General features: G+C 38.3%; 1 long non-coding RNA gene across 2 annotated transcripts; it reads left to right on the plus strand.

Moving 5' to 3' along the window:
• LOC103877820 lies at window positions 1–24,747 on the plus strand. 2 transcript variants are annotated; one of them, XR_002517416.2, is made up of 6 exons: window positions 1–5,987; window positions 10,398–10,585; window positions 13,667–13,763; window positions 15,765–15,843; window positions 18,098–18,189; window positions 22,055–24,747. It is a non-coding gene; the product is annotated as an uncharacterized LOC103877820 (long non-coding RNA). The 2 variants fall into 2 exon arrangements; XR_002517414.2 differs by having other exon boundaries at window positions 10,398–13,763; window positions 22,055–24,740.
• Window positions 24,748–25,361: the final 614 nt, after the last annotated feature.

The raw sequence follows: 25,361 nt of genomic DNA on the forward strand, positions 1-25,361 counted from the left end.
ATAAGACATGATTATATTACTTTTAAAATTTAGTCTGTTAATATACTGAGTTACATTGATTGATTTTAAAAGTTGAACCAGTCTTGTATTTTTGCAATAAAGACTATTTGATCATGGCATAGTAACTGTTTTATGTATTGCTGGACTTCTAATTTTGCTAAAGTTTTACTGAAGATTTTTGTGTCTATGTTCATGAGAGTGAGGGATATTGGCCTGTATATTTCTTGTTTATATGTTATGTTTTCGGTTTTGATGTTAGGGTAATGACGGCCTCATAAAATGTGTTGGGGAGTGTTTTTTCCCTATTTTTTCAGAAGAGATTGTTTATAATTGGTATTATTTCTTCCTTAAATGTTTGGTGAATTAACCGGTGAAGTCACCCAAACTTGGAATTTTCTTTGTGTAAAGGTTTTTAACTACAAATTTAATTTCTATAATCGAGGTAGGATTATTCAGGTTATTTTTTTTTCTTGAATGGGTTTTGGTAGTTGGTGTCTGTCAAGGAATCAGTTCATCTCTTCTAAATTGTTGAATTTATAGGCATGGAATTATTTGTAGTATTTGCTTACTATTCTCTTAATGTCTGGTAGGTCAGGGGTTATATCTGTTATTTCATCCCTGTTGGTAGGTTGGTAGGTTGTGTTATCCATACCCGACAAATTTCTAAATTTTATTACATAGTATTTTAATTACCTTTCAGTTTAAAGTATCTTAAAATTTTCTCAAGACCTCCGCTTTGAATCATAGGATGTTTAGAAGTGTGTTCTTTAATTTCCAAGATTTCAGAGATTTTTTTCAAATATCTTTGTTTTTGATGCCTATTTTAATTTCTTTACGATTCAAAAACATGCTTTGTATAAATTCTATTCTTTTGAATTTGCTAATGTTTGTTTTATGGCCCAGAATATAGTCTGTCTTGCTAAATGTTTTGTGTTCAACTGAAAAAAAAAATGTATCTTTTACTGTTTTAAGTGTTGCATTTTACATAGCTTCAAATTGAAAATCTGTTTAGTGTTTATGCTGCTCAGTATTTTGGTACTGTGAGCTATAAAGACAAAAATGTATACCTTTTGGCTAAGGTTACAGTTTGTAGAAGGAACAAGCACAGTTAGTGAAGGAATACTATAATTTAGGAAAAACGAAAGATGCTCCTCTCAAAACAGGTTCTCTGCTTCAGTGTGACTCTATCAAGTTTTGTCTGCTCTTCTGGATCTGGTTTTTCCATAACCAGGGATATGTAACCTTAACCTGACACTGAGGCTTGTACTTGGCCTTGGATCAATTCTGACCTAAGGTGACAGCGGGATTTAAGCAATTTTATCCATCACTGATTCTGAGTTTCAGAGTTTCAGGTCTTCTTCACTGCTGTCAGTCATTGCTTCTAGGAGTCCTAAATTCTGATACAGGTCCACTTTGCTGAGAGTCTGTGATCACAACTTACTTCAACAGAACCCCGAATAAATCCTAATGAGATGTCTACCGCAGAGAGTGGACTCTGCAGAAATTGCAATGTCTTGAGTCAAATAATTAAATTGGCAAAGCCTTCACTGCTCTAAATGCTAGCAACATCTCTGAACAGCAGACAGCATTTTAGAGTGATACATCTGGAAAGTTGCAAGCACAAAAATACATCTGTTTCCGTTGCTATAGAAAGATAAACAGGACCAGACTCAAGACACTGTGGGAAAAAAGTTCTTGCCTTAGTCTGCTTACTGTTTACTGCCTTTCTGGAGGAAAAAAATGTCACAGATGTGCCAAATGGTGAGCACAAACTGGTATACAGTGCAGTCATCTCAAATGTTTCCTGTGAAGAATAAAAACAAGACTGCATCAACATGACAGAAAAAATACTCAGCTGATTTTTTATTTATTTATATTTGCCTACATTATATCAAATCCAAAAACATCAAGAAGGTCACATTTAGCTTTGCATTCAGGCTCTTTGAGCCATTTTGTTTAAAAATGGGTTAATTGTCCTTTTTAATGTTAGTCTGGTTATAGATATTTTTAGGATTTTCTAGCTTTCTCATGATAAACTATATGAGGTTGATTAACAATAGATTTATCTAATGCTTTCTTACAGCATTTGATATTTTTAACCCACACGATATCTTGGAAGTAATTTGCTACTTGTTAATTGAAGAGGTATTTACTTTTATTTGCCTAAAAATGACTGGTCTGACTGTTTTTTTGACTGAATTAAGTGAAAGTTTTGATATGCTGAAGAAGTCAGAAGTGGCCAAATGATCTAGAAGAACAACATCATTTTTTCCTTATGGGGTCAAATTATGAGCTTCTTGTCTCCAAGTGATCTGTCAAATATTTTCAGCCAGAAGCCATCAGATAAATGGAGATACTGGTTCACACTGGACCTTTTTGGAAGAGAAAATGAACCTTCCTCACAGTTACCTCTGCTGGCTTCACATTGGCCAAGTCCAGATTGAGGATCTATTAGTCATGTCTGACAGGAAAGCACACCGTGTATCCTTGGTGTTCAGGGTGATGTATGGGCATCTGATAGGGTATTTGCTTCCCCTGACAAATCCAGCACCTACTTTCCAACCAGCATCGAATAACCAAGGATCTGTGGGTACAGGAGGAGGGGCTGTTATTCAAGCGCTGGATTTGTGTTAAATCTAGGATCAGTGGGACCTAATGAATCTGCCATTGGAGGCATGCCCCAGTGAGAGGCAGAACTGTTGGCTACCAAGAAAACCACGTGCTGTTCCCCTTGCCTGAACAGCAGGGCTTTCAGCAAATGCCTCATAAAACCCAGGGACAGCTAGAACTGGGGAGGTATGTGTGCTTGAAGGCCCTCCTGATCATTTTTCCCCCTTTTAAACTCCGTTCAGCATGTTGACCCCCTGCTTTTCCTTGCCATGGATTCAGAAGAGATGAAAGCCAGTGGGTTTTTCACCAGCAGGGAAAATAAATGAGGACCAACTTAGAAAAAGGACAGCCTTTCTTAGGTTTTCTGGCACAGCTGCTGGGCATTCGGCATTAAATTGAAAGAGAGTATAAGCGATGCAGAAAATATGATCAAGATCACCCTAGGCAAGCAGGGATTCCTTTAAATGCATGGATAGCCTGGTATGAAAGATTTCACTAGGAGAGGAACACTGCTCAACTAGACCCAAATTGTCTGTCCTATGGCCCTGAACCTTTTCTTAATGTACATCCATGTATTTACTTATTTGTGGGAAATGCTGAAACCACAGAGTTCCTGTTTGCTCTGTTTCTTAGGCATAAAGTTATTCTGTGGTCAGAGACACCTAAGACCATTAGACACTCACACTACAGATCTGAAGAAGGGCTATTTACCCGAGCTTCCAGGAAAAATATTGACAAGGCAGTAAAAATACTTTCCTTGATTACTCAGCCTTGTATTTTAAACCTAAAATTACAGGAACTTTTCTCTTTTAGTCATTTATTTTTAGCTTCCCTATTTTTCTACCTTTTTGGGTTTTTGGGCTCACCTTTTAAAAATGGTATATTTATACTGACTGCAAATCGAGGAATAGCAAACTGTTTAGAATGTTGTCACTGTTTTCTTCTGACCAGTTTTCAAGCTACTCGGGGACAAGTGAATCTCAGCTTCTGGAGATAAACGGGAAGAGGAAAATTTGTTACACGGCTGAAAGAAACTTCAAAAAGTTATTTAGTGTTGATTTTCAGGAAAGTCACCATATTAACCAATCCTTAGTTCCTTATCTTTGACCAATGATCAGAAATAGTTACGAATTTGAAAGGGAGAAGTTGAGTTTGACTATCAACATCATACAGAGCGACCTCATTTGATTTCATTATGCTGTTCCAGAAACAAGAGATTCACACCATTGGTTCTTCCCTTACATCTTCACTCTATCAACTGTAACTCTACATGGAATTAGGCTATATATTTATTTGATTTTTTATTATTTGTCATTTTCACCATATTATAAACTACAGGAACCAGGGGGCTTCTCTCTATATCCCTGACTTGTAGAAAAGGGTTGAGCACAGAGGAGGTGCTTAAAAATGCTTTTATTGTTGAATGAATACGTCAAAGTTTTGTCAGTTGACTGACATTTTAAAATTTGATCTAGTTATTTGTTTACAACAGCCAATGCTTATTTCTTTTGAATTTCTCATCTACAAAGACTTCCTTTTTTTCCCTGAATGCAGAATATTGGATAGGACTTGTCACAATGTGAGAAAATTGCTCACAGAAACGATCAATGAGGCTGAGTCCTGCCTTCGAATTCCTCCTGAATAAACCTACATAATCTTCAAAGCGAATGAATGAATCATGCCTACACTGTCAGCTTCTGCTGAGCACTCTCAAGCGTTAGGTACTATTTTTACCACTTCTGCCTGGGGTCCGCTAAAGTGCTCCTGCTGCTTTGACCTGCCAGTTTGTATTTTATATAACATTGCCTACTTTATATCCAGCCGTAAAAATACATACCCTTCTGGCTAAGCAGTCATTCAGAACACACAGTGGGCTTTGACTAAGATAAAAGAATATTTGGTCACCTGGCAATGAAACACACAGTTGCCTCCTCCTGGAATGGATAACTGATACTCAAGAGAGAAAGATATCTAGTTGGATTAGGAAGAAAAGTGTTGCCACTTAGTTTTGGAAACCCTGAAGAAAAACTTGTGCAAAATAAGCCAATGCCTCATTAGCTATTAGGGATTTAGGCACATGGCGGATTACTCACCTAAAACTTGTTTTCTGGGTAACAGAATCCTATGTTTGGAAGAGGCCTGAGAGGCCAGACCACCTTCCTAACATTCAGCAAATTTTTGGCTTTCTCCTCTTACTGATAATCGTTTATGCTTGGAGAGTGCCAAACCCAGGCAACATAATTAGGAAAGTAAATCTACGGATGCAAGAATTTAATGCAAGCTTATAAACTCATTCCAATGATAGGTAGATGTCTGTGCCATCATCATTGTCAAGGATATCTGTCCAACTGCTCTTATGCATAGTAGGCATGATAAGGACTTGACAATACTTAAATAGTAATGAGGAACATTTATGGGGCATTTAGGATATGACATATGCTTTTCAAAGTGTTCCAAAGCCTTCTCTGACTTCTTGCCATAATATCTAAGGTAGATGCTCTTATTATCATTCCCATTTATAACACTGGAAACAAAAATTCAAATAAGTTAATTTTGCTGCATCACCAAGATTTGAAACCAAAGAGCTTTCTTCAGAACCCACCTAAGGACATTTCCAGTCCTGACAATGACTGAGAAGTTGTTTGTATGGCCTGTGAAGTACTTTACCAAAATGACTCATTTTCATTCAACTTCTAAGATTTGGCTGCTTCTCTATTTTCAGATCCACAAATATTATAATTTCCACGAGAAACCTCAGAGGTCCCATTTCTGGCTCAGCAGAGGGTTAACACACACTCCACCCAAGAGTCTCCCAGTACTGGGCTTCATTCATTTTCCAAAATATAGCATTTTCTGTTTATTAGTCTACTCCACATCATTAAAGGAAACCCACACATCAGCAGTTAGCTGAACCCCAGCCAGGCAGTGTTGCAGTGACCTTGATCTCATCACCCCCTTGAGCTGTTGGACTTGATCAATTCACAGAAACCAAACTTCTGTAGTAGAGGCTTTTGACTAAAACAAATGAGGGTGTTTCAGCAGCCTGCTTTCACAAGGAATCAGCAGTTAGCTGAACCCTAGCGAGGCAGTGTTGCAGTGGCCTTGACCTCATCACCCCCTTGAGCTCTTGGACTTGATCAATTCACAGAAACCAAAGTTCTGTTGTAAAGGCTTCTGACTAAAACAAATGAGGGTGTTTCAGCAGCCTGCTTTCGCAAGGAACCAGCTGTTCTCTTCTGAAATTTCTCTTGACATTCATTCATCAAACATTAAAAATGAAAGTTTCCAGGAGAAAATGAGTGGAGTTTTTTGAGTTGCCGATTTATCTGACATGCAGATAAAAGTGGTATACGTCCTATGACTTGAGGAATGCTGAGGTAAGACTTGGCCCCAGTGCCTCTCCCTCATGCCTCTGCCTGCTGCCATTAGAGCTTCATGCCTTAGAGATATTTGCGTCTGCCCTGAAAATCAAAATGCAAACACAGGGGGCTTCTGTCAATCTCTAACATCCTTCTGTGATTCAGTTAATCCTTCGAGGAATTGGGCCATAGAATCAGTAAAGTTTAGTCTGGAGAGAGAAGGGGAGAAAGGAGAAGGCACACTTGGCTCAAAGGAACCAGACTGGTGGATGAGACCTAGGAGAAGCTGGCAAGTGGAGACTTGGGACAGTCAGCACCCCCGAGGAGGACACTTCACACCTGAAGGAAAGGAATCTTAATACTCTGGCTTTAGACCTCTCCTGGTAGGCTTCCTTCCCGGTCTCAGTCCCCACCATCCTCAGGGCTAAGTCTACTGGAGTTACGACCTCGAGCATATGAAAATGGAAAGGTGGCAGTGAAACTTTGTTAATTTAAAGAAAAGATAGGTAAAGGGGGTGTTCCCTTATGCTAGGAAAGGGAAGTGCTTATAATGTAGCAGATAGCAAGCACTTATTGTTATGGAATGGGTAGATGACCATTGTGGAACAATTAATGGAATAAAAATGAACTCTATCCATCTTCAAAAGACCCTCTCTTAATTTACATGAACTTTTATTTGTCTACATTTATTTACTGTGTTTTTTAGTATTCCTTGAAAAGAGAAAAGATTATCATCCAGCTAAGGGAATAGAAGGAAGTACCTCTTAGAGCCAGAAGAAAGGCCCATTGATCTCCAAAGTATTCCGCTATTTACAAAATCTGGACAAACGGGAACTCTTTGTCATGTGATTTGGTAATGGCATGACTGACCTTGCCGAGCCAACAGTTTCACACACCAGGTGGTTTCCTGACTAATTGTGATAGAGGAGTTTTTGTTTGATATGTCTAACATACAACATACCTGGCCCATAGTGAATTTTTAATACTTGTGATTTGAATGAATCAATTCGTGGACAAATAAGTCCCTTATTTTGGGGCCTATATCTGTGGGGCTGACCGACCTTAAACTTAATTATTTATAACAGGTGGAAGAAATGAATGGCAGAGTGCTGGATATTGTTGGTAAAGATGTCCACCAACAATTCTTCCCATCTCCCAGCATGAATGACAAAGCTCCCATCAAGCGGTAGAGTCTGATGGGCTTATGACTTGTGCTGACCAACTGAATGCAGTGAAAATGATTTTCTGGTGCCTCTGAGCTCAGATCTTGGGAAGACTTGCAACTTTTGTTTTCTTCCTTTTGGTATCTAGGTGTCACTGAAAAAAGCTTGGGTTAGACTTCCACATGTAAAAAGAGAGAAGCCCAGCCAGCTCTCAGCCATTCCAGCCACTCCAGCTGAGGTGCCAAATACATGAGTGTATTATCCTGGGTGTTTCAGGCCTAGCTAAGCTGCTAGCTGAGTACAGCCACATGGTTGACCCCAGTTGACACCTCATGGAAAAGGGCCCACCTGAGTCCAGCCAACCCACAGCATCGTGAGAAAGAGTAAATTATTGCTGTCTTAAACCCTACATCTAGAGGTAAATTATTAAGTAGTGATAAATAACTGAAACCCTTAGTAACCCAGACTCGCTAAGCTCAGAAGCACTTACTTCCCTATGGGGCAGGAGTCTTTAGTGATGCCTCTTGTGCTGTGTATATTTTGTCCCTGTTGCAATTTGTGTCTCCCCTGCAGATCGAATGACTGCATGTGTCACCAGGGATTGGGATAACTGTAAAGGCCTTATCACCTGGGATTTAGTTGAGTGGAATCCTGCAGTGGGAAGAGCAAAGAGAAAATATGCCCAAAGAGGCAGGAGTAATTTATAGCAGTAGAGTCTGACTAATAGTTGGCTGTATCAGCATCCTGACTTAACTGAACAAACTAGCCACAGACACTATTAAAAAACAAGGATATATGCATATTATTTTATGATTAAAAAGTGCTTTGGGCCAGGCACGGTGGCTCATGCCTGTAATCCCTGCACTTTGGAGGGCCAAGGCAAGTGGATCACCTGAGGTCAGGAGTTCAAGACCAGCCTGGCCAACATGGTGAAACCCCATCTCTAGTAAAAATACAAAAACTAGCCAGGTGTGGTGGCAGGCACCTGTAGTCCCAGCTACTTGGGAGGCTGAGGCAGGAGAATCGCTTGAACCTGGGATGCGGAGGTTGCAGTGAGCCAAGATCATGCCATTACATTCCAGCCTAGATGTCTGTCAAAAGCAAAACTTCATCTCAAAAAAAAAAAAAAAAAAAAAAAAAAAAGTGCTTTGACGTGCCCTGCATCATTTCATGCTCATCTCAAGGCCTCTGATATACTTTTAAAAGATATTCAACTTTTATTGAGATGTATTACGTAAAATGAAATCGTCATACTTTAAGTGTATGAGTTAAAGACTTTCAATAAAACATATACACTCATGTAACTCCACCTGAGTTGAGATGTAGAACATTTTAATTTTTCCAGAAAGTTACGTCATATCTTCTTCATTCAATACTCTCCACCACCCAACCCAGGGAAGCATTGATTGAGTTTCTGTCACTATAAGACAGTCTTGCCTCTTTTAGATCTTCCTTCCTTCCTTCCTTCCTTCCTTCCTTCCTTCCTTCCTTCCTTCCTTCCTCCCTCCCTCCCTCCCTCCCTCCCTCCCTCCCTCCCTCCCTCTCTCTCTCTCTCTCTCTCTCTCTTTCTTTCTTTCTTTCTTTCTTTCTTTCTTTCTTTCTTTCTTTCTTTCATTCATTCATAAGGTCTCTCTATGTTGTCCAGGCTGGTCTCATACTCCTGGGCTCAAGCAATCCTCCTGCTCCAGCCTCCCAAAGTGCTGGGATTACAAGTGTGAGCCACTGTGCCTAGCTCTATTTTAGAATTTGATTTGCTCCCAGTTTCTTTTATCCAGTGTAATGAATGTAAGATTCATCCATGATGTTGTATCAGTCAGCCATTCTTTTGAGAAAGGGCTTCTTTCTCTGATTTTACTGAGGTGGAAACTAAAACTCAAACAAGAGGTGGGCAGTTTGTCTGACGGTCTCAGCTCACAAGTAGACCCACTAGGCCTCCCACATTGATTTTATGCTTCCTAGATTACTTACCATGATGCAGCTCTTGGTGCTGAACTGAAAGGAAGGGAGCATTCACTCTCACTTTGCCAAACATTAATCATATGATGGAGGCGTATGGAACACGAGGAAAGAGCGTATTCTGATCATCTGATGCAAGGATCACTCTATGGCTTACAGGATGAGTACCTGATATAGCCAAACTGATCTGAACCCTTTGCCTGGATATTTGAATAAAGAATAGGGTAAAACCTTTTCTGTTTTTAAAAGCTGTTAGCTATGATGCTTTGATGCTTAGGACTGGCCAGAAGGCATGTTTCTTGCCTTATGGAGGAAATTTAAATAAAGAAAGAGGTTGACATACAGAGAAAAGCAACCTAAAACACAGAAAATCCTCACTGTTTGAAACTCTGGTTGCATTTGTTTTTTGAGGGCTAGCAGCATTCTTGTCCTTCCAGTGAACTGGTTATTTAACCCTTCATTTGATAATGTGAGATGCTTCATTATCTATGAGTAAATTTCCTCTAAGTTAGTTTGAGTTAGTTTTCTATCACTTGCCATCAAAAGACCCCTGAATAACACATTTCACTTAAAAGAATTTAACTGGAATTAGTCATTTGCATAATATTGCCACATCTTGTAAAAGATCCTCAGTTTTCTTAGTAACTCAAGTTAAATATGCTGCATCGGTATTGTGCCAGGAAGAATGAAAGCCGGGTATTTACCCTTTCAAATAATCTTTGTTTCCATTTGGCATATGCAGAGGTTGAAATATTAACAGTGCATCCCAGGAGAAAACCTAGCTCTGTAAGGCCTACAGGTGATAAAACGTATTATATAAATACACTGTGTTCAAGATCAGCAAATTGTATACATTTTGTTCCTGCTGGGAGCTACTCATTTTTATGGAAAATCTCCTGGCCCACTATAATAAATGTGAATAAAACTGCTGGGGAATACTTTAATTCTTCTCATATCAAATGCAGGTAGTGAATAATGTCTTATATATTTTAGATCCCATTTTTGGAAGTGGAAAACTCATATGCAGGAAAGACTGGAGGTAGTTCACTTCCCTTTAAATACAACAAATGCCACAAGCAAAAGTAAGTCCTCCATGTTTCATGCAAATAAAGTCCCCATTTTTTGAGGATCAGTTCCTACTTATGTTATCAGTGGTCCCAAAAGAACTATACAAGAAGCAGAAATTGACCCTTGGTTGAGTTTCTCTTTTTCTTCCTTTTGTTATTTCACTCTTGTTGATTTTAGTGTGTCCTTTGTTTTGCTGCTTTTTCTTCTGTCGTTGTTTCCCTGTTTTTTCTCATTTCCCCAGGGATTCTTGAGAGTAGAGTCCAGTCCTCCACCAGTCCTCCACTCCTCTTCATTATGCCCAATTGTGAACAAGAGGGAATGATCTTGTCACCTTTCCACAAGCAGAAGGAGCAGTCAAGGTTTCCAGTTTGGATCTCCATGCTCCAGCATGTCGAGATGCTCAGAGGGTGAATGAATGAGAAACAGAGGGTAAGTGAATTACCGATTTTGATTGTCTTCAAGATGTTAGCTCTTGCACACATGTAGCAATTCTTGATTGCTTAAGAGGTCCCTGGTGTGTTTTTGGCAAGTGAAGACCTTTACATGTGCCTGGCTCTGGGTCAAGTGACATGCAAAGTTCTGGGATTGCTTAAGTACTCATCTGCCTGTGTTTTCTTCCAATTCCTTAGAAAGAAAACTAAAAACAAAGATTAAGAAAGAAAAGGGGTGTTGACCCTGGTGACCAAAATAATTCCTTTTAGATAAATTCCAAGATAAACTTCAAGATTGAAACGATAAGACACTCCTCAATGGAGTATTTGCAGAGAATAAGAACTAACACAGGCTTTCTTTAAAATCAGATTAAAAACCAAAAGTCTGCAACCCTTGGAAATGTGTATGTATGTGTAGGTTTGGTTTCATCTTATGAGCTTAATAGTGATTATTAATGTGACTTTCAAATCTACCCAGGATGAGGTCCTAAGTGAAACATAATCCTGAATAGAGGCTGCTTTTAGTAGATGATATACTAATCCAATTAAGAAGGCACTTATGCATTAAAAGAAATAAACATAACTAGCTGAAAAAATTCAAAAATATAAAAAATTACTGAAAATGTTTTTCATATGTAAATGACCATGCTTCGTATTAGTTACATGTAGCCCAGATAACCAAGATAAGTATCTGAAATTCTAAATGGAGAGAGGAAAGAAAGGAGAACAGAAAGTATCTTGAGGATCCTAGGAAGCCACACCAATCTGCATCTCAGAGGATCCAAGCTTTTCTCTCTTGTCTAACAGGAACCATTCCTGTCTTTCGTTTTCTAAGGGTCTCCAAGTAACAGGTACATACCCCACTAGGAGCTGGAAAGCAGAACATGTATTGTTTTCTCTTGGCTTAGGGCATACTGTTCCCTTTGCTCTATAGAAAAAGTAGTTCCTCTTCTCCCTTGCCATAAGATCATATATGAAATATAGCAACGTGCTGTCAAACTCCAAATAAAAAGGGGCAAGAACAGTTATGAAACTTGATGATAGTTTGAAGTGGGATAGTGGATGGACAGTCCTCAGAAGCTGTGAAAGAAACCTCTCTGTCCCCTCCCCTGGTTTAGACCTGGCCACCCTGTCATGTGATACATGCTCAGGATCTAGTCTTAGAATGAGATAGGATATTCCCATATAAAGTCAATAATCTGAAAAGCATATGAAGAAGGAGGGGATGAGAAAGGGGATGCTTAGGCCACCTACTGCTTTGTGTAAACTAGCTTAATTGATACTTTTTTTCCACTAACACCATTGATATTGAAGAAATGGGGGTGTCATAGGGGGATTAGTTGCAAGTGTGAGACATAATTTTGATCATGGAGCCCTTCAAGATTGCATGACGTTAAGTGGCTGGTGAAAGGTCCAAATAGGGCTTTGGGCATATGCAGCTCAGGGACAAGAAAAGGCCAAGAAGATATAGAAAACATGGAGGAGGGTGAGAAATAAAAATACAAAGTGAAGTAGAAGAGCAGCTCAACAAGGGAGAGGAATAAGGATCCATTAAAATCTCAAAGTGCTCTCTCTCTCTTATCCCTATTGTAGATACTATAAAGTTGTTATTTGTTTCACATGGATTATTAAAAAAAAACTTTCCTATGATACTGAACACTTTAAGGGCTGGACCAGGCCTCGTGTTTTATGCTTTCTGTATTCTATCACCTCTCTCAACCCAGTGCCAGGAGGAAGATCTGCACCCCATAAATACTCATTTTTTGAGGGCTTGATTAGAGATGGCTAGAAGACTAAGTTCAAAATGAAAAAGATGGAAGAACCAGTTTCTCCTTTGCTCTATTTTTTTTCCCCTAAGGGAATTTTTCTTCAATGACAATTTGCTGTTGGAGATGTTAAGGAAAAAAAAAGAAGGAGAGAAAGACAAAGAGGTAAAACTAATTCTCCTTCTCTAGTTCTCTGAGACTCCAAAATCTGTTGCCAGTGCAGCCAAGAAAATCATCAGCTTCTTAGGTAAAATGATTTCTCAGAGCCACTTTGGCCCTCACACTTGCTTTTGGACTCTACTTGTCTCTTGAACCTTTGCCATTGACAAAATCTTAAGCTCAGGACAGAACAAGGCACCCATTGGACTAAGAACGAAACTCTGCCAAAAGGGAGACATTAGGCTTAGGACACATGGGGCCACTATTTTCTTCACACTTGATGTTTAATAGGCCACGTGATATTGGTCTGAACTGCGATGGAAAAGAAGGTCTAGTTCAACATGATAAGGTTCTGAAAACATTGCTCTGATAAATGGTGAAAATTAAGTTTGACACTCGGAAGAATACTGAAGAATCAGATCTGGACAAATAAAAAACAGTAGAAGCTGCCCTGCACCTGATAGTTATGTGAGACTTTCTCATCAGCCACCAAGAGGTTTATGGAGCAGCAAACTTTTCCTGGTGGTGGGGGCGGCAGACTGGAGGGCACCGTGTAAAGGTTTATGGGAGCCATAGAGAAAAATGGTGTTGGAATTTTTTCTTTCTCCCTTTCTCCCCTCCATTGCCCCTTTTTGTTTAGCTTAGCTAGTTCTGAAGTCTGCCATAGAAAAGGCCTTGATTATCAAATGTAATATTCACATAAGATTTTGCTGTTCAGCCTCGCATTGGGGAATATACAGGGCTTCAGTGTTCCTTAATAAATTACCTCTTCGTGTAGCAATTAACCCCCTTCTGTGAAGGTTCAGTGTTTCCTTGGTCCCGTGCCAGTGCTAACAGCTATGGCTTAGCATTCTTTTTAATGGGCTGCATTTACTGCTGAGAGTGGGGAAACATAAAATATTAACACTTAAGCATCTTTTACACTTCTTTGAACGTGAGATTACGTTGAAAATATAACTGACTTTTCATTCTTAAACCTGATATTTGCTTAGAATTCCACTGGACCCATGAAAATGTTTCGGTAAGTGGTTTCTGTTGATTTATTAACTCCCATGAAAGCCTCATGGAAATCCCTTGCCACCAAATATTTAATATGTTTTATGCATGCTTACAAAAGTCTTGTTTACCAATTCTGGCTTTCCCACATTTTTAAGATAATAAATGATTTGGAGCGCAGCATGATGGACTCGTTTTTCTCCTTCCAAACCGTCTGTTGGGGAAAAGAGGACTCGAACTGATTGATATGTACAGGTAAAGTTGACTTGGTCTCTCCATTACAAATCTATTTGTTGTTATCTTCACTCAAGTGTGTGTGTGTGTGTGTGTGTTTGTTTTTTTGTATTACCTTTTCTGTATTACCTTTTGATGTGAAGATTTAATGAGATGAATAATGTGGAAATGTTTGTAATCTGTATATTATTTATTCTTCATTCTTTATATAGTAAATACATGTGTGTGTGTGTGTGTGTGTGTGTGTGTGTATATATGGACATACAATACAGTTGGCTATCCACATCCATGAATTCAACCAACTGTAGATAAAAAAAAATTTGGAAAAGATAATAATACAACAATAAAACGTAATACAAATAAAAATATAGTTTAACTATTTACATAGAATTAACATTGCATTAGGTATTGTAAGAATTCTAGAGATGATTTAAAGTATATGGCAAGATGTGTGTATGTTACACACAAGTAGTATGCCATTTTATATAAGGGACTTGAACATCTGTGGATTTTGGTATTCATAGGGATCCTGGAACCAATCCCAGGTGGATTCTGAGGGATGACTGTACATATGTGTATATATATACTACATATACAATATACATGGTATATATGTCTACATAAACACTACATATATAAACACTGTACGTGTATATATATAGTATATGGACACAGTATTTATGCACACACATATAATAAACACACTACATATACTATACAGAGAACAACAATTAAGTAACATACATATAAATGTCTATGTCTGTGTATGTACACATATGCAAACACACATATCTATTTATTTTAGTGTCTGCTTCGCAAAACTAGAGTAATAGAGGTGAAACTAATTTCAAGAGTTTATATGCATCCGTCTTATTGTTTCAGATGGTTAAAAATCTTAATTCATGGAGATTGATCTATTTTCTTCTTTGTTATATCGAGAGAAAGCTATTACATAGAAATAAACAATAACCACATGATAATTTCTCATAAACTAAATAAATTTAATTTTCTAATATTTGTTTCTTTTCTTTTGCCTTCTTTTTTATCTTTGCATTTCTGCAATAGAACTTACATATTTCATGGTCATTAAATATGTATAGATTGACTGGTGGTGAGCTTTATTCTGGTTCTTCTAAACATTATTTTGTGTACTAATATTGCCTCTGACGTGTCTTCTGATGTTTAGATAATCTGACAGTTTAGACAATTTGCCTTATAAATTAGTTTTATAATTGAACATAAGTTTCTTTCCTTGGAATCATTATTTAATACTGCTGAAAGTGAAAATGAAAACCATGTTGACTCCCTTCGTTTATAAAAATGAGATTCAAGTGTTGCTTAAATTTTAAATATATCTACTTTTTTTCTTGCTTACTATACTAGCACTCTTTCAGAGCTTTCTCCCTAAAATGGGATCATTTTAGCTCTCTAACACTGGGGCTGGCAAACCTTGGACTATGGCCCAAGTTCACCTCTGCCTGTTTTATACATAAAATTTTATTGGCGCACAACCACACCCATTCATTTATGCATTGTCTATGGCCACAACAGCAAAGTTAAATAATTGTGACAGAGACTCTATCACTCGCGATGCTGAAAATAGTTACTGTCTAGTCTTTAGAGGAAAGGTTTGCCAATATCTGCACAGAGATGGACATTTAGCAGCATTAGTGATGCTGTTATGAAAACAAGCCTTCATATCCTTGTTTAATATATTGTTAGGTATCTTAATAAACTCATCCATTTAGTAATAAGTATATTAATTTAATGTCTATTAATAAATTATTATAATACATTTATCCACTGATAAATGCATCCAATTCAGGGACAGTTTCAATATACATTTGAATATTTCACATTATACATGTTTACATTTAATTGCTTGTGTCCAAGATAATTATCTTTTCTAGACCTGGAATCTGCCAAAAGTTTTTCAAAATCTGAGTTCTATTGCCTTTTTTTTGGGTTACAGAAATATTGTTTTACATGATAATTAAAATTCTGGCTTTGGGTGTCTGATAGGTCATGATGAAAAGCAAGATCTGCCACTGAATGACTGTTAGTACCTGCTAAGCGCCTAGAAAGGAATACATAAGCTTTGGTATGTCACTTGAAATCTCCAAGCCTTATTTTCTTCATTTATGAAATGGAGAGAATGAGAGTATCCATCTCACAGGTTTAATTTGATAATTAATTTAAATAAATGTATATTGTCTGGGCGCGGTGGCTCACGCCTGAAATCCCAGCACTTTGGGAGGCCAAGGTGGGTGGATTACTTGAGGTCAGGAGTTCGAGACCAGCCCAGCCAAAATCGTGAAACACAGAAATTAGCCAGGCATGGTGGCGGGAGCCTGTAACTCAGCTATTTGGGAGTCTGAAGCAGGAGAACCCAGGTTCAAGCGAGCCAAGATAGTGTCACTGCACTCCAGCCTGGGCGACAGAGTGAGACACTGTCTCAAAAATAAATACATAAATAAATAATAAAAATGATATAATGATGTTCACAGATTAAGGCCAGAGCACATGCCATATGCCCCATACATAATTAGTGTGTTTTTCTATGATAAACGAAGTAAATGTACAATAAAAAATAATTACAATAACATTGTAGTTGTCTCTATTCTTCACCTAACGTATTCCATATAGTCCATAGTCTTATTCCAAACTCAGTGGCCTTGGCTGCTTCTTTCACTCATAAAGCTCAGCAGTTCATTCTGAGCCATAATGACATGATGTGAGGCAAAACAGAGTGCCTAGTTTATTTATGTTTCTTAATTACTCTCCCTCATTCAGTCTCGCTGTCTCCAAGCACAATTAAAATGCTATGTGCTTCTCTAACATGCCAAACAATTCTTGGTCCCCAACCACACTGGAATCTCAAACTGATGAAATGATTACGGGAGAGGAAAATCTCAGAGGTGCCCCATGGTGGTATCAAGAATGCTCACATTCATGTGGACACATGGGAATTCGAATGGTGCGATCCACATTCTGACAATGCTGTGTAGCTGAAACACCGTCAGGGCAGATTCTTATTCATCTGGCAGTTTTTGGTGTTTATACTATGCTGGCATTTTTATCTTTTACATAGTTGTTGTAGTATCTGAAACTCTATCATTAGAGAGCCATTTCTCTGAGGATAGTCTTCTCTCTACAAAATAAGCAAGTGCTTTTTTTGTGGCAGAACTTTTTCCCAGGTAAAAAATAATTTCTCCTTCCACTAAAGTTGCCGCATTTTACTTTACTTGCTTTTTCTTTTCTTTTCTTTTCTTTTTGAGACGGAGTCTGCCTGCGCCTGTGGCTGGAGTGCAAAGGGCGCTGACCACTCAGCTCCCCGCCTGGCCCTGGGTTTACTTATTCTCCTGCCTCAGCCTCCGCAGTAGCTGTAGGGATTACAGGTATGCCTACCATCAAGGCCTCGCTAGTTTTCTGTATTTTTAGTAGAGACGGTTTCCACCGCGTTAGCCAGGATGGTCTCGTAATCTTCTGACTCAAGATCCGCCTGTCAAGCCTCCAAAGTGCTGCTGGGATTACAGGCTTAAGCCACCGCGCCTGGCCCTTTACTTGCTTTTTCATAGTATGCATTATATACTACCTTATAGTCATGTGCAGATTAATCTGAATAATTTCCCCATCCAGTCTCCATACTTCTTTTTGAGGCGGAGTCCGCCTGTCGCCTAGGGCTGGAGGTGCAGTGGCGCTGGGATCTCGCTCACTGCAGCCCGGCCTCCCGGTTTACGCCATTCTCCTGCCTCAGCCTCCCGAGTAGTTGGGACTACAGGCGCCACCACTCCCGGCTAATTTTTGTATTTTTAGTAGAGACGTGGTTTCACTGTGTTAGCCAGGATGGTCTCGAATCTCCTGACTCGCGGATCCGCCTGTCTTTCGCCTCCCAAAGTGCTGGGATTACAGGCTTGAGCCACCGCGCCCGGCAGTCTCCATACTTCTTAAGAGACCTGGGTATGAACTACACATGCCTAACTGTCAGTGTGGTCCAGACACTACCTGCACATAGGCATTTTTCAGCAACTGTTACCAAGATAAAAACTGTTTATTTCCACAAGACCTGATCTCTGAAAAAAAATTTGCTTTAGAAGAATTCTAATACCAGTTAATGAAAGTTATACTATATTGATCAAATAATCCCTTCTGCCATGGATTGAATGTGATATCCCCCTCAAATTCATATGGTGGAACCCTATCCCTCAATGGGATGATATTTGGAGGTGGGGCCTTTGGGAGGTAATTAAGGTGAGATAAAGTCATGAGGGTGGGGCCTGCATGATGGGACTAATGCTTTTATGAAAAAAGGAAGAGATCTGAGATCTTGCTTTCTCTGTCATGGACGGACACAGCGAGGAGACGTCCGTCTGCAAACCGAAAAACAAACCCTCACCTGGAACCAAATGGCAGGCACTTTGATCTTGGACTTCCCAGTCTCTAAACTGTGAGAAATAATTTTTTATTTGTTTAAGCTGCTCAGTTTATTGTATTTTTGTTACAGCAGCCTCAACAGATGAAGACACCATCTTCTGAATATTTACTTTCCACAAATACTGTTGGGTGGCTAGCCCTGTGCCCATGCCTGGCCCTCTTCTCCTTTGCCCATTTGCACTTTTAGATCTGCCAAATTATTGCTTGCCTTTGCAGCATTCCTCGAAGCTACGTGTAGCCATGTGACACAGATCTGGGCAATAGAATATAAGCGGAATCTGCTGGGACTTCTGAGGAAGCCTTCAATTTCCTCACAAAAGGGATAGATGTCCCTAGCACCAGGCTTCCGCCTTCATTTCTGACTTGAACAGGGACCTGATTCCTGGCCCTCTGTTCCATCTTGTAGGGAGATGGCACTCTTCAGTGTTATGAATGGCGAATGGCTTACAAACTTTGTTCTGTCTGCCTCTTTCTTGACACGTTCCAATCTTGTAATGTAATTTCCATTAACTCATCTATATTAGTGGGTCCTAATAGAAATAGGTTACCTCAGCCTCAAGAGAAATAAAGCTGGCAGGTAAGGTTTGTGGCACTCTGAAAATTACCCTGAGATATATGTGAACTTATATGGGACTTGGAGAATTTGTTTGGGGCCCTGCCTTTTGACATACTTCTGTTAGCATAAAAAATTTAGCATCTAATATCCTAAGGACAAAAAAGTCCATATACTAGGATTTTTAAAATTTCATTTTTTAATTGTGATGTACATATGCATAAAATAAATTTCACCATTTTAACCATAAAAAAGTGGTGCATGGACAGAGGAGCATGGTTCCTTGACAACACTGTTGAGCTCCTTAACTCACTTTAGTAACTAGGTACCCCAAACTTCATGTGGAATCATACAATGAACCTCCCCCCCCCCCTTTTTTTAACATCGTTTAAGTTGTATTTAACGCTGCTTGAAAACCAAATGTAGTCTTAACTATTGAACAGATGATAACAAATTCAACAGGATTCTACTAAAACACTTAGGAGATGCGACTGGAACTCATACCCTAATCTAACTATTGTGCATAAAGAGTAAGCAAAATAAATAGCACAGTATTTAAGAACAGGGGTTTAGTTTTGATCACCAGCCCCACCTAACCCACTAATTCACTTACCTAAGCTATTTTCTCTTCCTGAAGTTCAATTTCTGTATTTGTAAAATGGACAGGATTATGTAATAAAAAAATAAGAATTAAATGAGAAAAATGCATAGAAAACATCATTTGGCACATAGTAAGTATGCAATAAAGATTAGCTTTTTAATATTTATAATTTTATAGTATAAAGTCATGCTAACGGACTTAATTTATGAAATCTGTTATGTTTTATTGAGGTTCTACTGTACGAATTCACAACAGTTCAAACTTTTAGATGCTATACTGTCCTGCCTTGATCTGACACCCATAAATCAACTCAATTTTATTTACTATTTCTTTCAAAAGTGACATGAAATGATACTAGTTTTATGTTTATTATGCTATTATTATTATTTTATTTCTAGCACAATTCCAGTTTATCACAGTTCAATTAGTTCAAAACCAAAAATTCATTACAGTGAGGTTTATTAGAATTAATTGCCATTACTATTAATGTCAAATGCCAAAGTGAATTTGAATTGCCCCACCCATTCACACGAATGCTGGTTACTTCTCTTGCCCACTCAATGTTCCAAGTTTTTATTTGTTCATTTTAAGATTAAGAAAAAACCCTTAATAGGTTTCTTTTCTTTCTTTCTTTCTTTCTTTCTTTCTTTCTTTCTTTCTTTCTTTCTCTCTTTCTTTCTACTCAGTTTGGGAGCACTCTTATGCCTGGTTAACGTATCTAAAACAGGAGACACTAAATGGAAGACAGGTATGATTTATACGAGAAAGAATGAACATAAAAATCACACCCCACTTAGAGGAAGAGACTGGGACCTAGTCAAAATAGTCAGAGATGAAAGCTTAGCAACTTCGCACATTTTAAGCACTGCCTGGAATTCTGACTGATGGGATATTCTGGAAGGAGGCTTAAGCAAATAAGTAGGCTAAGAGGAACACTGAAGTTGTTTTATGCTGTGGCTATTTTAATCTTCGGGCATGAACTAGTAATTATTTTCATAGGAATTGGGGGCAGAAGTAACCAGGGGATTTCTGAGGCCCATAATGGACTTCTGTGGTGTGAGCTGAGAATCTAATATTATACCACAAGATTACCAAGCTCGTCATCTCTTCTGACCAGAGAAAATTTTAATTCACATTCCAGCCTCAGTGTGTCCTTTTGGCTTGGGTCTGCAGAGGGGGACTTCATCTCACTGCCTGGGCTTTAGAATAAGTAAAATGGTATTAGCTGTTGTCGTAGAGGCAAACCTTAAGAGATTGACTGAATCCAAGGCTTTTAGGGAGGTATGCGTAAGATGCTTCTATAGTTTAAAGTCTGTTTCTTTACAGGTACCTGAGATTAATTATCCAAAACAGAGGAATAACTCTCAAGTCTCTGCTACTTAGAAGAAATTTAAAGTATCCAGGGAAATACAAAAAACAGTAAACACCATCCAATTACATTCTTCTTGTGCTGACAATATAGTTTTAAGACTTTTTTTTTCTTTTCTTTTTTTTTTAGATGGAGACTCTTTCTGTCATCCAGGTTGGAGTGCAATGGCATGATTTTGGCTCACTGCAACCTCTGCTTCCTGGGTTCAAGTGATTCTCCTGCCTCAGCCTCCTGAGTAGCTGGGATTACAGGCCCATGCCACCACACCTGGTTAAACATTTTTGTATTTTTAGTAGAGACAAGGGTTCATATGTTGGTCAGGCTGGTCTCAAACTCCTGACCTCGTGATCTACCCACTTGGGCCTCCAAAAGTACTGGGATTACAGGCATGAGCCACTGCGCCTGGGCCATTTCTTAAATTAATAACAAAAGTCAACGTATCTGAGTCTGTTCTCTCTTATATAAGAAATCCTTTGAGGACAGTCTTTTTGAAACTTACTCTACTGTTACTTTGCCTAGCTCCCCGCACCTTATGACCAGGGTGACATTAAACGTGTCTGTATTGGAGAATGAAGAGGAAGAAAATGTTGAAGTTACTAGAATGATCCCTTATTATCCCGTTACATTGTTATTTATTTCAAACACTGTATCTTTTTTTCCTAAACACATATATGACATAAATATTATCTCATTTCTCTTCATCTCCTCCTTACAGGTACAGGATATTAAAAATAATAATGTCATCCTGAGGTTTACTAGTTTCAAAAAGGAGATTCTTTGTGGTTTACATATTTGGTGGGGCATTTGATATAAGAATATCCCCTGAGTTAAGCCCTGTTCCTTGACATCATAGTTTTCCTACATACCACAGCTAGATTAATCTTCCTAAGGCATTATTTTTATTGTGTCAGAAATGAACCTTGGTTTCTGCTGTCCGTGGTGTAGTTTCTTCTGCAATCTGGCTGGCACTAACTTTCAAGCCTCGTTACTCCTTTACTTGAACTTGAGTACTAAGGTTCAGACAAACTTGGTTGCTAATTACTCTTCCAACATATTGGGTAATCTTTCATTTGTGAGTGTTTGGTTGTCCTTCACTTTGGAACCCCCTGTCATCTGCCTCTATGTCAATCTGGTTTATGCATCATGGTTTAAATTAAAAGCCCTTTCCTCCAAGAGCCCTGTTTTGGTCACATCAGATCTGATATTTTTCTTTTCTAAACTCCTAGGGTATTCCACTTGTACCACTATTGGTTCACTTTTTACTTATTGTCCTTTATTAAGCTATTTGAGAGCTGACTTTCATTAATTCAATGTGCATTTATTAATCACCCTGTCTGTGTCAATGGCTGTCCTAGGAAGAAGAAATATTATAAGTGACCTATACTCATGAAGCTCCAGGATACCTCTCCTATTAAAATGTGAACTCACCAGGGCCATAGACAACATCCATTTTGCTTCTGTATTTCCAAAGGACAGTGCTTTGGACATGGAAAGCAATTAATAAGCTGTTAAGTAAATCAGTGGCTTTTAACCCTATAAGACTCAATGCTGTCTTCCAGCCAATATTTTGTAATGCCCCTTTTGCTATACTGTAAGAGAAGTAACAAATGGTATACTCTTTTTATATATAAAATTTTGAAAATATTAATAAAATATCTACACATAAATTTATTTCCTTCAAAAAGGACAAATAAAAGAAAAACATTTTATCACAAAATAACATGCATTTCATTATGTAAGTGCTTAGACATGACTACTTAGAAAATATAGTGAAGTAGTCAGATTCTTGCCCCAACTTCACAATGAATAAGTTTGGGTTTTTCAACAAGAAAGTAAGAAATCATTCCCTACACGAAAAGCAGGAAAATGAAATAGTAGAGCTATGAGTGACACTAAATAAAAAGCAGTGTTTGAATAGGTTATACTAACCCAGATTCATTTGTGTATAATAAAGGAAGGAGAGAAGTAACTTTAATTGAAGTTGGGATAACCTGCCAAGAAAAACTGTAGACCAACAAAGTGGAGAAAATGAGGAATTAGACCGTCCAACAAATGAGCTGTATCTTACTTGTAAGTGGAGGGTCAACATAATTCATATGGAATGACCTAGGGCAAAGTAATGACAGAGTAGCACAGAAAACGTATCTTCTATTTTAAAACCTTGCCACGTGTTGGGGAATACTTTCAGTTTCTGGTATTTATTAAGACTTTGAAGACCAAATATTTTGGCAGGTGGTAGGGAGCAGAGAGTGGATTAAGAAAAAAAAAAAAAGTAATACGTATAGGAGGCTGTAGAAAACTGTTTTACAATATACTTCTGGGGGCAGTATTAGCAAAAAATTAAAATCCATAGGCAACTCACTTCTGCTTCTGGTTACAACTGAGGACATAGTTCCTGTGGTAAACAATGCATATCTGTACAAACTAGATGAAACAAATGTTTTCAGGTGTTCGACAATAGCCAGCACAAGACTGTGATGCCTGAGAGAAGAAAGACCAGTAAGATGTGGTTTACAATTTGGAGGCATGTCCTGGAACTATGGCACAGAAAGCAGGAAGCTAAATGAAGCACAGCCATCTTGCTGAGCTGAGGAGACAGAGATCAAAGCCTAGAGATATCAGAGAACCAGAGAGAAAGGAGAGATGAAGAGAAAGTTCCAGAAATCTACATCAAATGTCCCTTTGAATCCAGCATGTAACTCCATGAGACTAGAGAAAAACAACTATGGGGGAAAGAACAAGTACCCAAGAACTAGAAACTGAGCAAGGGTGTCCCATCTTTTGGCTTGAGCAGGGGTGTCCAATCTTTTGGCTTCCCTGGGCCACATTGGGAGAAGAAGAATTGTCTTGGGCCACACATAAAATACACTAACACTAATGAAACCGATGAGCTAAAAAAGAAATTGCAAAACAATCTTATAAATGTTTTCAAAAATTTTATGGATTTGCATTGGGCCGCATTTAAAGCTGTTCTGGGCTGCAAGTGGCCCGTGGGCAGCAGGTTGGACAAACTTGTACTCAAGCATGCACAGGGCTGAGAAGTGGGTAGGGTTTGAGTTTAGTCTAGTCACAGTGGAAACATCTCATTAAACTCTTAAACATTCAGCAGAGACCCTAGCAAAGCCATGTCTTAGGAGTAGTCCCCACATAGTTACTCAAGGCTTGACCTAATAAAGCTTAATAACAAGACTCAAAAGAATCAAGCTAATCCTCAAATAATTTAATTGATACTGGAACAAAAATTCACTGATCTCTAAAGACAACAAAATTTTAAAAATCAGCGATCTAATCAAATCAATCAAAATGTGCTTGACACACAAACAGAAAAAGATGACCCATAATCTGGAGAAAAAAATAATAGAAACAGACTCCGAAATTATAGAAATGTTGGAATTAACAAGTATTTAAATAAAAATATACATGTAAAATAGAGATTTAAAAAATGAGAGATGAAAAAAACAATATCTGAAAGAAAAAAAATTCACTGGATGGGCTTAATAGCAGAAGAGATACTGGGGGGAAAAAAGGTCAATGAACATTAATACATAACAATAGGAATTTTCCACACTGAAGCATGGAAAGAAAAAGATGGAAAGAAAAAGCAGATTCTCACTTAGCTTTGTGATCACGTAAGAGGTCTAACAAGTGTGTAAATTGGGGTCCTAGGAAAAGAGAAGAATTCAAAAAATTTGAAAAAGTAATGCTCAAAAGATTTCCTGATGATGAAAACTATAAACACATAGGTCCAAGAAACCTAACATACCCCAAGTAGGACGAACACAAATCCCCATGACATGAGTTTAATTATGTAACAAAAGTGCACATGTACAACTGAACAGAGAATTTTTTTTAAAAAGAGAGGCACATTATAATAAAATTCCTGAAAATAAGTGAGAGAAAACAATCTCAAAAGGAGCCAGAGGAAAAAAGACACATTATGTGCGAGGAACAGAGATAACAATTAGCACTGACTTTATCAGAAACAAGACAATGCTATGCAGCCATAAAAAAGGATGAGTTTGTGTCCTTTGTAGGGACATGGATGCAGCTGGAAACCATCATTCTTAGCAAACTATCACAAGAACAGAAAACCAAACACCGCATGTTCTCACTCATAGGTGGGAACTGAACAATGAGATCACTTGGACTCGGGAAGGGGAACATCACACACTGGGGCCTATCATGGGGAGGGGGGAGGGGGAGGGGGGAGGGATTGCATTGGGAGTTATACCTGATGTAAATGACGAGTTGATGGGTGCTGACGAGTTGATGGGTGCAGCACAGCAACATGGCACAAGTATACATATGTAACAAACCTGCATGTTATGCACATATACCCTAGAACTTAAAGTATAATAATAATAAAAAAAAAAAAAAAGAAAGAAACAAGACAAGCCAGAAGACAAGGAAGGAAAGAAAAACAAACCTCTGTTAATTAAGAATCCTTAATCAGCACAAACATCCTTAAAAATGGAGATGATAAAAGACATTTTCACACAATCAAAAGTTGAGGGAATTGTTCACTAAGTATTACAAGAAATGTTCATGAATATTCTTTAGTCTGAAGGTGAAGGTTACCACTGAGAGACTTGATCAACATGGTAGGACATTGGAATTGATAAATGTGAGGCAAATATTAAAGACTTCTCATTTTTCAATTTC

This window comes from Papio anubis, chromosome 1, assembly GCF_008728515.1.
Source record: "Papio anubis isolate 15944 chromosome 1, Panubis1.0, whole genome shotgun sequence".
NCBI classification, from domain to species: domain Eukaryota; kingdom Metazoa; phylum Chordata; class Mammalia; order Primates; family Cercopithecidae; genus Papio; species Papio anubis.